At 45.2% G+C, this 17,882-nt stretch overlaps 1 protein-coding gene across 6 annotated transcripts in view; it reads left to right on the forward strand.

Annotated features, from left to right (window-relative positions):
• The window catches only part of ATXN7L1 (ataxin 7 like 1), a 251,977-nt gene that overhangs the window by 101,798 nt on the left and 132,297 nt on the right, over positions 1-17,882 (forward strand). The window lies entirely within an intron of this gene.

Genomic DNA, 17,882 nt, shown 5'->3' on the forward strand with positions numbered 1-17,882 from the left:
TGATCTTGCTGACTTTTGTCTGCGTCGGTACTGTGGGTCCCAGCCTCAGTGCAGAGAGAGTGCCATTTCTTCCGAAGAGTCCTCTGTGTATGTTGTGTGTGTGTGTGGGGGGGGGGGGGGGTCCCATTTGTGTGCATAAGCCTGTATATAAGCTCAAAACTAGAAGGTTCGAGGTACCTACAATGGAAAAATATTTTTATTACATTTAGAAGTTACATATATTTAATCAATTTGAAATATTATAAGTAAAGGGAAAGATAATAAGTGGATTCTAGCTGTGGCTTTGTAATTGGGTTGGACATTTATGAAGTTGTATGATTTGCCTAAATGAAAGGAGTATGATTTTTTCTGTCCTTATCTCCTAATATATTTACATAATAAGGTACCATAAAGAATAGTTTCTCAACAGCAGCACAGTTAACATTTAGGGCTGGAAAATTCTGTTATGGGGGTGTCCTCTGTATTGTAGGATATTGAACAACCTCCCTAGCTTTTATCCATTAGATGCGAGTAGCTGCCCCCACCCCCAGTCATGACAGTGAAAACAGTGTCCGCTAGGGGACAAAATGACCCCGAGGTGAAAGCCACTGCTCTGAATTGTAACATCTCCACTTGCCATATAGTGTTCTGTGCTTTTCTGTATTCAGGTTTTCCTCCCCATTCAAATACGTGTGTGTGCATGGGCACACCAAGCCCTGAGATCAGTTCTCTGGAACCACACAGTAGCGTGTAGAAAGTTTACTAGTTCAGCCTCCAATGAGCTGGTCATCAGGATAATTTCCGCATCACAGTCATATTCAAAGCATAAAACAAGACAGATTGCTGAAGTCCATAAAATTGCAGTACTTCCCACCTCAAAATAAAAAAAAACAGGGGAAAAGTGGCAAAAGAAATAACACATTCGTATACAAAGATCCTTCAGAATTTTCCAGCCACTTTTGGTGCCTCACTCTCCAAACAGAGAACCATACAGCCCTACACCCCAACCACCAGACAGATATTCCTTGGATGTCACTGCTACTTAAGTATATATTAGAACCTAAGAGCCTAGATGTCATTCAAAAGACAAGATAGGATTAGTTTTTTCCCTTCTTAGAGAGGCCCTTTTAGTCCCTTTTCTGATTATATTTTTGAATGCCCTTCAAGTAGCTGTTTTGCATGTTGATGGTGATGCAGTGGAATTTAATGAACTGTGAGCTAAAGCTGAGGGGCTGAGCCACAAAATAAATGAGTGGCAGCAACTGGCTCCTGGAGGTTGGCACCTCCATCCCTTGCGTGCACATGCAGATGCCGCTGCTGGGTGGGGACCAAGAGCAGCAGAGCCCAGCAGTGCCACACGTGGAAGCCTCATTAATGAGGTTTCAGGGTTTCCTGCAGTTGTTCTCTTTATTTCGTCCATCTCCGGGTGACCTCTAGTTGAGGAGGAAACAAACCATTGGTGCTTTTGAGCCCTAGAGAACGGGAGTCCCTCCCAATGTCAGTGCCCCTGGGCTTCCAGGGTATCATCACTGGCTAATTATCCTGCCAGAACTTCCTTTCCGAAGGTGTAGATTGCCGCAGAGCAGGACTGAAGTTTTTGGTCAATTAAGTGGGATTTGTTTGTTGAGATTAAATTTCTGTTGTTATTGTGAATTTTTTTTTTTATGAACTAGATTATTTACACTAGAGACAAATAAAATAATTAAAGGAAATTGGTGAGATTGAACATATTCTTTGTCAAGTTCAGCAGTATTAACTAATAAGACTTGGCAAGATCAAGTGAATCTGTGCAAACTTGATTTTGTTAGTGAGATTCTTTTTTTAACCTTAATTTGATGAATGTATCCCTGATCTAAAATTAACTCCTGGCTTGATGTATCTTTGGGGTTCCTTACAGTCAGAAACAATGTCTGTGGTTGTTTCTTCTTATTTCATCTTTCCATACTCCCCGGTAAAGTGTAACCATAAGACAGATATACTAAGGAAATTCCAACCGTTGATTCTAAGAAGATCCCAAAGCAAAACTAATCATGGACTAACAAACGGTGATGCCTTTTATCAAGAATTACAACTGAAAAAATCGACAACAAAGTAGGACCGCATTTTGCACCCCTTCAAATGTTTATATTTTTGAACTTACTGCTGCTCAAATTAGAATTAAATGTATATCTAGAATATAGCAGGTTGATCTGGTCCCAAACCCTAGCTTTTCTTCTTATCTGTTAATGGAAGATGAAAAGTACCAATAACAATTATTGAGCACTTATATATGCTAGGATTTTTTTTTTTACTTAATCCTACTGCCACCCTAAGGTGCTCCCACTATTCCTGTCTCACACCCTAGGACAGAGAGACTCAGAGGATTTAATAAATTTCCCCAAGATCTTGCTGATGTAAGTGGCAGAACTAGGATTCTAACCTATGCCTGACTCTTGATCACTTTACTGATATAATGTTTTGGATCTCAAACTCCCTGCAATAGCATAACTGAACTTGCATACAGAAAGGGTTTTTTGGTCCCCTGTAGGATGCTGGAGCCTAAATGCAGGTGCTTAGGGGCACCTGAGTTCCCTATCTCTCATTTTTCTAACTTACACTTCTGGTCATCTGCTTGTTGGCATAGGTGAAGAACTTGGGCACAGTTTTGAGGGAAATCACAATGGAAGAATAAACTGATTACAGTCCATGTGTTGAGAGTGATGGCATTTGGATAGACCTTTAAATATCAAAAAGTAAAAAGAAGCAAGCTTACTGGAGAGGTGGAATGGGCACCACCATCAGTTCTGCCTGTAGTTTTTTGTTCATCCCCAACAAATGAGCGGTCCATGTGATCCCCACCCCCACTACCGAAACAGTAGATAATTTCCTCCCAATTCAATGGAATTCCCCTTCCTTGCACGTTCCTGTGAATCGGGTAAATTTTACAAGTAGACGAATAGCAGATGTAATGATTCAACTCAAATTTAGAGATAGATTAAGAGGATCTTCATAGTTTTAGTATTATTGTATTCATTTTTAGTTGAATGAAAAACCCCCTCTTCTTATATCTCATTCAAGCCTGTTTCTTGAAGGCTGAATCTCTTGGGTTACCTTCTTCAGAGTCACATAGCTTTGATTCATTCATTTATTTGAAAAATGTTTATTGAGCACCTACTGTATGCCAGGCATTGTTCTAGTACTGCAGATAAATAGTGGTGAGCAAGACTAGAGGGTGACTTCTGTGAAGCCTGCGTTCTGATGGTTTAAATAATGTAGGTGAAAATGAGATCATGCCATAGGAAGAGCATATCAGGTAAGGTGTTTTGAGGGCTTCAGAGAGGTGAGCAGGGCAGTACTGCAGAGCGCTGTAGGGCAGAGCCCAGAGTTTGGGCTTCATTCCGGGTTTGGTGAGAAGACACGGGAGGACCCTGCATGAGGGGAAGACATAGTCTGACTTCTGTTTTCAGAAGGTCACTCTGGCTGCTTGGAGCCTGGGAGACCTTGAAGGGACTGAGGCATAGCTGTGCAGGTGGATAGTGAAGGGTAAACGTGAGATCTATTTTGGAGATGTAGCTGACAGCATCTACTGATGGATTACACTGTAAAAGGGAAGGCCAACATTTAGAGTTAGTTAGACGGGGAATGGCCAGTGACCTATAGGAAAAGCAACAGAGGATGACAACATGGGAGCCAAGAGCAGAAAGTGTTTGTAGAGCCAATCAAATGCCAAGCGGTTGAGCGAGAAGAGAAAAGGTCACTAGATTTCCACCAAAGGATGCTGTTGACCTCAACAATAGCCATTTCAAAATCTTGGGATTTCTTTTTTTCCAAGTATAGGTGATTTTATTTTTATATCACTGATAAACCGCTTTTTAAGCTAGTGACACCCCAAGTGTTTTTCCACATTTCTGCTGAGCTCAGCTACTATGCAGCTAAATTGTCAGCTGGTCCCCGTGCCCTTTGCATCCCACCAGTCACTGAGCCACAGCCACCTGTGAGCTCTAGGCACTCAGCTCCTGAGGACTGAGACTGTGTCTTCTGCATCCCTGCGTCCCAGGCTGGAGACATTTCCTGACTTGGTGCACAGACAGCAAGAAGGAAGGACTCCTCGAATCCCAACTCAAGTGCTCTTGGCACTCCCCACTTCACCAGCATTATACATGACGGCTACCGCAAATGCCTGTTTACTTATCCACGCCCATTGCACGCACAGGCACAGGCCCAGGCTAGGAGTTTTGAGGAGCCCTTTCGAATGCTCACCGTTGTGTTCCCAAAGTTAACACGATGAATGCTGGATCTACTGTTGGTACTCAAAACACCTTTTAAACAATGCATTTTGGAAGGAAGGAGGGGAAAAGCCTGGAAGGAAAACTTACTTCCAAGTTGGGAATAAGCCAAATTCCACAGGTAAACAAACACATTCTTTTAGATGTTGCTCCTTGAAAGAGAAGGACTGTCTCTGTTCGGATGCAGCTGATGCAGGGGAACCGTCCTGCCTCACTTTGCACTGGAGAGGCTGCTGCTTTGATCCCTGACCACAGCTGAGTTCTGGAAGGCTGTCACTGTAACATGACCCCAGGCTTCTGACTCATCTCTGGCTTGTCCTCGCTCTATGGGCTGCTCCATTCCATTCCTCAGAGCTGTATCACCGAGGAAAATTAGGGGAACAGCCATCACTTTATTTAAATCCAAGTGAAGAATGTTGCCAGTGCTGATTCCAAAGGTCATTTTGGAATTGCCCCCATCTGGGGCAGTGAGCAGAGCAGCAGTGTTTCCTCCCTGGAGTAGTCCATCCGTTCACTGAGAGCTGGGGCTTGGGTGCACACACATGCCTGGGAAAGACTGTGTGCCAGGTTCCTCTCTGGAGGTTCTCAGCGCCTATCAGCCCGTCAGAGCACTCAGAGGTCTCACAGTAAAAACAAAAATGCATCCCTTTTGCTTTTGAGTCCCATCGCTCTTGATTTATCTGAATTTACTGACATGTACTGAGTGACAATAATAATAACAATAATGAACGTTTTTGTTAGTAGTGTGGTCCCAGATACAAGCCTACTCCATCCATGGCCCAAGCAGAAAAACAAACATCTTTTCCAATCCTGGAGAAGAAATTGGCTGTGGAAATTCTCCTATCCCGAAACTATGTCTACTGTACTTTATGAGTGGAAGGGTTTTCAAGGGTGGTTTTGACTCTCCTTTATTTTCACCTCTCTCCCTGATGCTAGAACCCAGTTCCCATCCAACCTGCCATTCCGCCATCAGTTTACCTTTTGGAAGAGCATCAGGAGTATTTGCTCAAGGAGCTGATTCTGAGTGCTTTGCCTGGGGTCACTGTGAGGTTCCTCCCAAAGTGTCACATACAGGAGTGTATGGGCTTGCCTTGGGGACGCTGGGGCTGAGGGAGAGGGGGAGTTGTCTCTAAAGAAGGTTCCAAACTCTATTGTCTCTGAAGTCAAAGTGCTTCTTCCCATGTCTTGTGTATATTTACTATGGCAGGTTTTCTTCTTTTCTGGAAAAGGTGCTGTTAAGTTGATGTGGCCTCTTACAATCGATGGCACCCTGGAATCAAGGAAATACTGTAGTGAAGAGTCTGCCCAGGACTGCTCTTTCATGGGGCTGGGCACTTCTGGAAAACAAGTGCACTTTGGGGAATGCTGCATAGAGGCACATGGGAAATAAATACGTCCGGGAGAAAATGTAAATTGAAGAGAGTAAATGATGAAAGATTAAGTAAACAGTTCACTGTGATGAATCTTACTTCACATGGAATGAATAATCGTGTTTGGTCTTTTTTCCCCCCAAGAGAAAGTGACTCTAGTCTTTATTTTAGAAAACTGGAGCTACTGATTTCTGTCTAAGGTTTGCTTCCTAACTAACCCTGTTATTTGTTTATTAGCATCATAGATGCTTTGCTTTTCTCTCACAGGAATTATTTCTTCAAAGTCCTGAGGCCTCTTTCTAAGATGAATGTGGCTTCCCTTGTGTGGTGGCTGTGATTTTCTGCGTGTCTCGCTGGGTGGCGGTCCCCACCCCATATGTCGTTCTCTTAAACGTGCCTGCCTCCCCAGGAGCCCTGCTGCGCCATCCCCAGTGGAGTGCTTTGACACTAGCCCTGACTGACCCCCTAACTCGAGGACCCGCCTGTCAGCTCTGAGGCATCTTCTGATGGTGGCACTCTCTCCGGGCGCTTGTGAATCAAGTTACTGGTGCATTGAAAGAGGCAAGACCTGGACAGCAGCTTGGAAAATTCTTGTGCCACTTTTTCAGCTTCCCCTGTCATACTCTTAGCACTATGACACTCACCCTAGGTGTGGGGAGCCTCCGCCCTGACAGTGAGCCTTTGCCTCAGGTCCTCTGTAAAGTGGGGCGGTGTTGATGATGTTTGAGAGGGGCTGGGAGACCAGTGAGGAGGCCAAGGACAGGAGGGGGAGTTCCCCTGAGAGCTGCCCCCACTCTGACTGGTCATATTTGTGAGCCAGGAAACCACTGAGCTATTTTGATCACCGCAGGTGCCCCTAGCAGAGGCAGAAGAGCTGTGGTCCTCTCTTTTATTTTCTTATTGTTCCAACTCCCCGACCCCCACCGGCCCACAGAACTTGCAGACCTGTGGTCAGTGTGACTTGACCAGTAACACCCCATCCCACATTCTGTTCTATTTGGGTTGTTTGGTGTTTTTCTTTCTAATATTTCTTTCATCATTCAGCCAGTGCTGGAATTGGGTTGAACTGGCCACACAGTCCAGAGGAAGTGGTTGTTTGGGGATTGGTTTCAGTAGACTTCTCAGGGGGACCACACTCTATCCCAGGCAGTCCAGAGGAAGTGGTTGTTTTGGGATTGGTTTCAGTGGACTTCTCCGGGGGACCACACTCTATCCCAGGGATGTGCCCCTAGACCTTGTGTGTGTCTCCTATGCAGCATTCCCCAATCATTTCTCAGAAGGTCCTATATCCACTGTTAACTAGGAATTTGCTCAGTTCCAGGACCCTCTTAATTGTAAGATGCCACATCAATTGAACAGCACCTTTCCCCAGGTGACTGGAGCCCTTCTAGGACAGTCTTTGCATCCAGTCAGTAGTGGCTAACTAGGCTAGTCTCTTGGGCTAGCCCCAGGAGATGGGCATAGTATGGTGGAACGGGCCACAGTCTGGGGAACGAGCCAACAGCAGCTTCTGGGGCTGTATGACTAGGTCATAATTAATCCAGGCACAGCCCTTCTTTTCTTCCTGGAGTCAGGTACTTCACGTTCCCTTTGGTTTAGAATTTAGTTCAAAGTACAAAATAATGAAGCTATAATGGCTTGGGGAGTTTGCTGTTTCTGGTGATACCCCTGACAAATGTCATATAAATAAACCTGGTCCCAGATCAACTAGGCCACATGTAGAAAAAAAATCACACCATTGCCAAGTAGTAATTGAGGAGTGTGGTTTTAGTTTCTGAATGTAAAGTTTGGTGAGGGCGCCTTACTATTTTTATTTTTGATTTCTAGTTTAATTTGTGATAACCAGGGAAAGTTATGTTATCCTTATAAGGGAAGGCAGGGTAAGGCATAAGGTTTAACATATGTTAAACGTATTTTAAAAAGTAAGTTTTATAACTTAGGATACCTCCTCTGTGATTACACTGGCATTTTTTTTAATGTCATACGTGATTGGAAAATTTGTATAATCTCACTTTTATGTGCAGGCTTCCATATATTCATTGTTTATTTTGTTCTTCAAATCTTGTATATCCTCTGCATTTTTGTCTGCTTGGTCCATAATTTCTGAGAAGGGAGTTTTAAGTCTCTTATGCTTATATGTTAGTCTCTCCTGAAACTCTAACACTTTTTGCTGTACAATTTTGAGGCTGTGCTATTGGATGTTGTTGTTTAATCCCTAAGTCATGTCTGACTCTTTGCAACCCCATGGACTTCAGCATGCTAGGCTTTTCTCTTTTTCACTATCTCCTGGAGCTTGCTCAGACTCATGTCCATTGAATCAGTGATGCCATCCAACCATCTCATCCTCTGTCACCCTCTTTTTCCTGCCCTCAATCTTTCCCAGCATCAAGGTCTTTTCCGATGGATCAGCTCTCTGCCTCAGGTGGCTAAAGTATTGGAGCTTCAGTTTCAGCATCTGTCCTTCCAGTGAACATTCGGGGTTGATTTCTTTTAGGATTGACTGGTTTGATCTCTTTGCTGTCCAAGGATACATATAAGTTTATGACTCAAGTCATTTTAGTGATGGACTATTCATCCCTATTAATGCTTTTGTCTTAGGTCCTATTTTTATCTGATTAACATTGCTACCTAATTTTCTTTTGGTCAATATGTATTTGCCTTATCTCTTTCCAGTCTTTTATTTTCAACTCTTCATTTTGTTTTAGGTGTCTCTCTTGTAAGCAGTATATAGGTGGCTTTTAAAAAAATCCAATCTGATAGTGTCTTTTAATAGATGAGTTTTATCCATTTACATTTATTGTGAGTACTTTATATATTTGAACTTATCTCTGTCTTTCAATTTGTGTTCTGTGTACCTTGCAAATTTTATTTGCTTTTGTTCTCCTTTCTTGCCTTCCATTATATTAGAGAAGTTTTCTTAACGCTCAACATTTTCCCCTCTGCTAGTTTGGTCACAATAGATTTTCTTTTATCTCTTAGTCTATTTTAATCTATTTAGTGGCTACCATTAAGTATTTAACATGCATACCAAATGATAACTTTTTTCTCATACAGTTGTTCAGGATCTGTGTCTTCTCAAACAACACAGATTTTTACATACTTAAAGTCAACTGGTAATTACAACAAAGAATTGAAATCCTGGCTCAAAACACTGCCACGTGTTCTCAGCCTCCTGACTCACAAGAGGATTAGAGGCATCCTGACTGATTAATAAAGCATGAATTTTTGCTAATTCACTCTGTTTTATACCCTGGGGTGTTTTGGGTCATCTGTCTAGTTCAGAGTGATACGTTCATTCCCAGCTCATAAAAATCTCTCAAGTTCCTGAAAACGTTCTGAAGTAGGTTTAGACCAAAGAGAGCTCAGAATCCTACAGCCCAGTTTAGTACCTGTTCCCATAAATCCCATTTGTTACATGTAATGATTTCCAGTGTGAAAATCAAGGGGTTCCTCCCTGTTAACACCTGCCTACTTATCCCCTGATGCCCAAAATTTAATGTGCATGTGAGCCCCCTGGGGGTTTCTTGCTACCATGCAGATTCGAATTTGTGTTTCTAACATGCTCCCAGGTGATGCTGATGCTTTTGGTCCATGGACCATATTTTGAGGAGCGAGTGCTTGGAGAATGAAATGTAGTTAGTTAAAGGGGGCTTCGGCTCCAGGTCTGTGTTCTTTGATACTTCACAGAACAGCAGATTTCAGAAGCATTTTCTGTGAAGTGGTAGTATTCAGGATCATTTTAATCATAAAGATCACCTTAAGGCCCTGCAGAGCCCTGCCTACCCCTGCTCTGGCCCAGAGTTCATTCAGGCCCCTGTAAATTCCCTCTTAATGCCATCCCTCTGGAGGTCAGCACAGCACGTGCTCTCAGGCTTGTCATTCTGTCATTTAGGTGTGACTCTGTGAGTCAGCGCCCTGAGGAAGAGCCTGCCTGGGGCCAGGGGCAGGCTTCCTGGTAATTTATGTCTAAGACAAGCTTTTAATAGAGATACACTTTTAAACAGTAACCAGGAAAAAAGATTCTCTCTTTTTAACGGGTATCCATTTATAGGACTCAGCTGTTGAAGCTCAAGGGTAGCATTAGGCTTAAGTTTAATCTTCTGTATACCGTAATTTACAGCGCTGAGTAAAGCATTGTACGTACAACTATTTCAGTCATTTGCTGTGATAAATAGCTATTGCTCTTGGCGGAACAGAAACACCATCTCTGTTTTCCATTTATGAATATTGAATGGTCTCAGGCAGGCTTTTGCTATAAGTTTTTAAAGGGGAAATCCCCACTGATCACATCTCCTCAGTGGCTCCAAATGCCATTTCCCTGCTGTGTGCCCTAGTCAGTGCTCGATTTGGACCACAGTTCTGCGGCACACGTGTGTTCCTGGTGAATGTTACACGGGGCACGCTCAGCAGCTCCAGGCCCCAGTCCTGCTGAAGGCTGCAGTTTTGCACGGAATGCCTTGAGCTGTTAGGTAGAAGATTTAGCTAGTGGCAGGAAGCCACCAACAGGGATCAGGGAGATATATTAGAGGCGATAATCTGACGCAGGAAAAATAGAAGGGGTGTGATTCTGTTGGATTCCTGATGGTGAGAAAATGGTGTCAGCTAGGGAAATTGAAACTAATAGGAGCAAAAGGAGACGGGGGAATGCCCAGGTTATAAATCTCTGGGGATAAACTCTTTAGGAGCACAGATACACATATGCCTTCCTCCAGACCTCCCTTAGTTTTGATGCTGTGTTCCCTGCCAGCTGGGAGGATGCAAAATGTATATTCAAATATGATGCTCAGGTGCACTGACTAGCTTGACCCAGAAATTCAAGTCCAAGTCAGCTGGTTACCCTAGACTTAGGCTCCCAGAAATCCCCCCAGTTTCTTTCCCGTGGACAAACTTTTGCATTGGAGGAACTGAAATCTTTAGATTGGCATCCTTTGGTGTGTCTCATGTGTGTGAGTCTCCACTGGGTCCTTATAAGTACTCCAAGTATTGCACTGGATGATGAGATAAGGACTCAAGGGCGAACGTGAGCAGAGATGGTGAACGAGTGAAATGGTGTGCTCTTGCCTGCTTCTGAATCCTGTGACAGAGACTGTCTTCTGCAGTCACATTCCCAAATGCCACTTCTCAGCAGTATCTCTAGAAGGTGATTCCTTTGAAAACAGAGATGAGAGGCTTCTGTTCTCACTACCGCCTTTTAAGGGTGATCATGTATCTTTAGAAACAGCTATAGCATCTTGCCATTTACGAAGCACCCTCTCCTAGTGTGTTCATTTTGATTTGAGTAACAGCTCAGTAAGGTGGACTGGTGGGGGCTGGCTTCCCAGGTTTGGAAGCTCAAAGAAGTTTAGCCACTTTCCTAACATCACATATCTATCTCACCTCAATGCATTCGTCATGAACAGAGACCCCAGTGAGAAAAATACACAGAGGCCACCAAACAGTTTGTCCACAATTGGAGACAAATTCACCTTTTATGAACCTGACAGTTTTTGTATTTCTAATTCCCGGCTCCAGGCAATGAACACATCTTCTGACTCTCTTATATCTCTTTCACTTGAGATCTGAGCTTTCTCTAATAACTATTCAAAAAACAATCTTAACAGTGTTGACTCCGAAGAAATGTTATTCAGCCTGCCTATAGGTTATGATATGCCTTTTCATTTCTTGGCCTGAAGATTCCTTCAGAACAAAGTCACAGTCATTTCAGCAGACGTTGAAGGCAGTTAGTTGGTTGTGATCTGCATGCGAATAATCTGCTCAGCATTCTGATTAGTTATAACGGGTGATGAGAGAATTGTACAGACCAAAAACTCCACATAAGTGTTTCATGCATGTAAACGTACTAATGAAAATGGGTTTTGGCAAAAATCTGAGCATTGATGTTCCTGCCACTGGACCTCAGAATTGCTTGTTAGTATTCTGGGACCTGGAGTGCAGACACAGATACAGTACAACTTGGTCTGGAGGGCATCTCTCATCTCCTGGCCTTCGATAACTTTGTTAAACAGGAAGATGAGAGGAGGCAGTCTGGAGAGAGGATGATACGTAAGTGGCTTAAGAGACCTGGCAGTTTAGGACTCCTTGGCAACCTTGCTGTGACCTCCCACCTCTCCTTGCCCATCTGTGAAATGGGCATGGTGACTATGCACCAGGATTATTATTCAAGATGATAATCTTGAAACATCTTGGCATGTGACTCATGCTATAAATACACCTCGCTGCCATGTGGAAAATAGGAGTTTTTAGCTGAAATGTATAATGAGGTGAGGCAGAGGGCATCAAGTCACTGGCAACAGGAGGATTGCCAGAGGTGGGAGGTGTGCGGGAATGAGGCAGATGCTTACCTAAAGAAGGAGAACAGAGAGAAGCATGAAGCATCTGGGGCAATGTGGTGGGATGTTCAGAACAAACAAACACAAAATAGATGTTTGGACGTCTGGCCTGGATTTTGAAAGCAGTCGGGGTTGGAGATGAGCCTCGATCTTTTCACATTGCAGGCTCTGTGCTCCTGCTTCTGGCACACACTGAACTCCAGAGGCCTTATCTAACCAGTCCCCGCGTGGGGCTCAGCTGCTGTATTTGAAGGCTGGTTGTGTTGGAGATGCAGGGAGGGGTTAGAAACAGCCAGACCCTGCAGCCAAGCTGTATGGGCATGACTGTGGCTCTGCCGCTGACCAGCTAGGTGACCTTCAGCTGACGCCTCCGTCTCATCGTGTCTTAGTTTCCCCATCTACAGAATGCAAGTAATATTAGTACCTGTCTCAAAGATTGTCAGGAGGACTGTCAGGGCACCTAATATCTGTATACATAAGCATAGTGAGGCACTTCTCCAGCCTTGCAAATTCTAGCACATGGCAGAGAAGAAACACAAACTAGATGGGTTAAGGAATGTTCATCTCCAGAGAACTGAGTGTGTCAGCCATGAATTATGTGGTCATTCTCAGAGAGGAAGCATCTGCTGGAACAAAGGAAGAAGGGTCACAGCCAGAACGATGTCCCACCTTGGTTGGACCACCGGCTATATGCCGAGCGGATGGTGGAGGACTCGTTTTGCTCAGGTCTTGAAACCCCAGTGCATCTCTTCCCTGCTCCCAGGGAAGTTGGAAGCTTGGTAGGGGTGGGAGTAGGAGGGGTCTGTGTCCACAAAAGCAAATTCCAGTGGCCACTATCCCAGAAATTTTTATCTCCTTATCTTATACGGTCAGTCTTTCCCAGTCATTTGCTGATACTGTACCTCTGCTCTGGAATCCTGCAAAATCATTCCCATGTTATCTCTCTGCCTCAACATGGGGAAAAAAAACCCTCTCATCTGGAACTCTTGTCTAATGTCTGCCATCCTGCCTCACAGCAATGTGTGGGCAGGTCTGCTCTATGCCACACACATCTTCAGAATGACTAGATTTCAGGTGTTCAGAGCCAGTGTCTTTAAATCCACTGGTGAAAGGAGACAGCAATCATCTGCCGGTTGGTGTTTGCCAAGATGTGGCCTCGTAACAGGTTGAAGTGATGGCTGCTGGCATGAAACCTGGTTCCCCCTGGGCGTACACCCAGCCTGAACAGCTCCTTTAAAACCAGAAGCAATTTGTCATCTTTTGATTCTCTTCCAGCACTGTCCCTGTCACAGGTAGATAAATGAGGTGGCATATGGGTGTCCAAACGCAGGATCATCTAATCCCAGCGGTTTCCTGCAGAGCCAGCACTCCGTGAGCGTGGAGAACACAGTGGGGTGGTCCCCAGCTTCTGGGTTGTGACCACAAGCACATTGCTTTTCCCCTGCATGTGCCGTTTATATGCATGAAACGCTTTCTCAGAATCTCTCAGCCTCCAGTGTGCCGTCGATAGATGCGTTCCTCATTTCAGAATCCTGAAATAAATCACACATTTGTAAGCTCAACATCTCATGTCTGTAGTTCCACTGAATGCCACTAATCAAATCAGTGCCTCGGCCGAAGCCAACAGGCACCCCTGCATTAGAACTAAGAGTTGGACTTGATGTTCTAAAAAGCCTTGATTAGCGAAAGCCAATGGGAATGGAGGATGCATTTGGGTTCACCTTGAGATGCATGCTCTGTATGTGACTTGAAAGATGCCCACATAGTTTTCTACACAGCCCACATGGACTTTAGATTTTCTCAATTGTATAAAAATAAAGTCACTAGGTTATTCCGAAGAATACAGTAGGTAGAAAAGGTCTCCTGATACCTCTGGGTTGCCTCTTGGGTGAGCTGTGACACCCAGTAGATGAAGGCTGGGCCAGTGTGGTGAGTGAACTTGGCTGGCCAGGGAAGGCCTTGTGCTTGTACCAAGGGGCTGACTGTGTTGCTGGTCCTGCCAGACAGCTTTGATTTCTTCTGTGGCCATACCCTTCATCCCTGCAGGAGCCAGAGTATCTGAGCCCAGGCTTGGCTGGATTAACTCAAGTTCATCCCTAACCGCAGGGAGGATATCTGCCCCAGTTGTGTTTCACTGAATCCTTGAGCATAACTGCAGCAGCCCAAGACAGGAGCAGATGTGGAGCATCTTCTCAAAGCTGGATCTGCCCACTGTGGAGCAGATTCTCACACAGGCTCCTGGAGCTGGTGACCAGAAGGAGTTTATGGCCAGCTCCTCAGTATCCATGGTTCTGAAGGGGAAACTAGCATGAACTGTAACATTTAAAATTTCTTCCGCAGAAGAAATCAAAGCTGTTTGGCAGACCAGTGACAGTCAGCCCCTTGGTACAAGCACAAGGCCTGCCCTGGACCAGCCAATTGAGTTTTAGCCAGCAGTTCATACTAGCTGTCTTCTAGAACCCCATGGGGCTTAGACTACAGCACACTGTGATTGTCATGGGGTTAAAAGATGGGTCTGGGTTCCTGTTCCTGCCTCTTCCAGCGTCTGTTCTGCATCTACAGACTGTGTGTTTGCTGCATCTACTTGATAAGGTTGGGGAGGAACAAATGAATTAACAAATGTTGGCAGTACAATAGACACAGCTCTAAGGCTGAGTAAGGCGTCTTACTTACACTTACAGAAAAGGGGAAGGAAGTGTGATTTCATGGAAGATGATAGAACAGAATAGCTTTCTCATTAAAAGACAGACACGAAAAAAAAAAAAAAAGACAGGCACGAAACTAAGTGAATCTTTAAGGTAATTCTGCATTTCATTCATGGGGAAATCACATAATCTTTTTTTTTAAGCTAAAAAAGGCTGAGCCAGCTGTACATGATATATTAAACCCACACATTTACTTACTTTAGAAAAGTTCCTATTTTGAGATGATCATTCCTGGGGGGGAAAAAAAAACAATTTTGGTGTGCCTCCTGTCCATTGAAAAGGCTCTTTACATGTAAAGAGTGGTTTCCATTCCTTAAATCAGTGTCTTTGAATTCTGCTGTCTTCTCAAGCTATGTCACAAAGCCAGGGAAGGGAGGACTGCAAAATCCTTGAGGAAGGAGTGCCTTCTGATTCCTCTTTGTTGCCTTAGAGTATCTGGCAAATAGTAGGCACTCAATCAGTGTCTTATGAATGAATGAATGATTGAAATATTTAATCCTTTAAATCATTGATATTCAGCCTTTAGCCATCAGAATTGTTCACTCGGGGGGTGAGAGGGGGTTGTTAAAATAGAGGTACCTGGGCTCCACTCCCAGAGCTTTTTGACTCAGTGGATCTAGGGTGGGGCCCAAGATCTTGTATTTCCAGCAAGCCTGCAGGTGATGCTAATGCTGTTGCCCAAGGGGCTATACTTTGAGAACCACTGCTTTGAGGGCCATTCTACTTTTCCGGTGGTGCTAGTAGTAAAGAACCCACCTGCCAATGAAGAGACATAAGAGACATGGGTTTGATCCCTGGGTTGGGAAGATCCCATGGAGGAGGGCACATCAACCCAATCCAGTATTCTTGCCTGGAGAATCCCATGGACAGAGGAGCCTGGCAGGCTGCAGTCCATGAAGTCTCAAAGAGTCGGACACAACTGAAGTGACTTAGCATGCATGCACCACTTTTCCGAGTCTTCCAAAAGATTGATATTTATAACTGTTTGACCTTGCCCTGTAGAACTGAGATATAAAATTGATAGGATTTGATCAGATAGAAGAGCTGCCTGAATTTTTTTTTAAATCAAAACCTACTTTCTGTCCCTTGTACAATTATGAGAGAAGCAAGAATTGACTTGCTTCCTCCTTCATGGCTGTAACAGAACACAGCCGGCCAGGATGGGGGTGGAGAGGCGCACCTTGCAACATTTAAGCCACATTGCATCTCCATCCCATTCTGGAATCCACATTTAGTGTCAGATGCGCTTAACTGTAAAGTTGAAATGAGATGTGACCTTTTGCAGAAGCTGCAGTTGAGCAGAAAGGGTGCAGGAGAGGTGCATATGATACATACGGGAACACATTGTTTTGCAGTCTTTTCCTGCTGCCTGTCAGCCTGAGTGAAGTTATTAAGCCCCAGCGGGTTCAGAAGCAAGAAGGAGTTTCATGGCCTGAGGAAGGCTGCTCTCCGCAAAGAGTCATTCTTCTAGTTCCAGATGTCACTTTGGATGGCAGGCCAGGAGCTAGAATTCCAAACCCAGGCTTGAGGGGGCTCCTCCCTTGCACCCCCTTTTGTGGGGAAAGAGCTTTCGAGACCGTGAGGACACCCAGTAAAGGCCAGGGATGGGCCAGTAGAGGTACCAGAGGGATACCAGACTCCCTGAATTCAAAAAACATCAAGACGGAACCTGAGAGGGCAATTGAAGGAAGGGAGAGGACCAAGGCCTCCCTTGAGCTTGAGGTAGTGAGCGCGTTTAGTGGCGTATTGCTACATAACAAATGACCCCAACATTTAGCATCTTAAAATACCAGTATTTATGGTCAAGATGTGGAAGTGGCTTAATTGGGTGGTTCTGGCTCAGAGGCTCTCATGAGGTTGCCACCAAGCTGTCGTTCAGAGCTGCTGTCATCTGAAGGCTTGGTGGTGTGAGCAGACCCACTTCCCAGGGGGCTCAGTCACCCGGCTGCTGGCCGGAGGCCTTGGTCCCTCGCTCACAGTACCTGAGGCCTCCCCCTCGGGCTGCTGACAGCGCAGAGGCTCACTGTCCTCAGAACCAGCAACCTGAGGACAAGGAACGGGAGTCAAAATGCCATTGATGAGCTCATCTCAGAAGTGACTCACTGTCAGTCACTCCTGCTTGATCCCATCCTTTAGGAACGAGTCACGACGCCCAGCCCACGTGTGGAGGGCGGGTGGTGGGGCTCCACCTCCTGAAGGAGTGCGGCCACAGAGAAAGCCCCATTCATCCTCCTCTTGCTGGGCTCAGGAGAGCACCAGGGTGATTGCTAAAGGGCCTTTGCTGAAAGGAGGTGGGCGCTTTTCAGAGGACCCCAGAGCTGGCTCTGGGGGTTCTGCCTGACTGAGTTGGGGACAGGTGGTGGGGGAGGGGAAGAGGCGTTCGAAAGTCTCCGTGGGCTTTGACCCCCCTGTCCTGTAGGCACCATGCAGGCCCCTTCTCGCTTGCTTAGAAAGGACTGAAGCCACCTCTGAGTCCCAGGGCTCAGGCTTGGTTCCAGAGAAGAGGCAGGAGGGGCTGGCTGCTTAGAGGCAACTCTGTACTGATGAGAGAACGATACATGGCACGCTGTGTCTCCTTCCAGATTGTCTCCCCGCCAGGTCCCCGGAAGGGGAAGAACAGGGTTCTCAGGCTGCAGTGGTTTTCTGGAATAAAGAGGAGCTTCCGAGCTGTGCCTCTCAGGAATGATATTTGGAGGGGCAGGGGGTGTTACGTAGCAGGAGGGGGGAAGACTTTGTTCCTTTTTATTGAAGTGATCCCACTCAGAATAATGGCTCAGTACCACCAGGCATGACAGCCAACAGCCCTTTGTGGCTATGGCTCCTGGGTACTACACAGGTAACCTCCCACAGGGCGAGGACAGATGCTTATGTGGCCACCCCAGATCCGTAAGTGGATTCCGCTTAGCTCTCTGCTCTTGAGGATGCCGAACCGTTGGTGGTCATATTGTACTATGTCTCTTCTTATCTTCCCCATCATCCCCAGGGAATAAGCTAATCAAACTTGCTGATGATTTTACACTGAGAAGGAGATAGCTAATAACTTGGATGACAAGTATTAGAATACAATGTGATGTGGATAAATTGGGTCCATGTATTAAGGGCTATAAAATGAGATTCCATCAAGGCATGAATAATGGTGCCTGTGGAAAGAATTAATCAAATACCCCATTAAAAGGTATAGGAATTCTGGTCAGATAGCCCCTGTTTAATTACACTCCTGCCCCCCGCCCCTAC

The sequence above is a fragment of the Odocoileus virginianus genome, chromosome 1 (assembly GCF_023699985.2).
Source record: "Odocoileus virginianus isolate 20LAN1187 ecotype Illinois chromosome 1, Ovbor_1.2, whole genome shotgun sequence".
Taxonomy (NCBI): domain Eukaryota; kingdom Metazoa; phylum Chordata; class Mammalia; order Artiodactyla; family Cervidae; genus Odocoileus; species Odocoileus virginianus.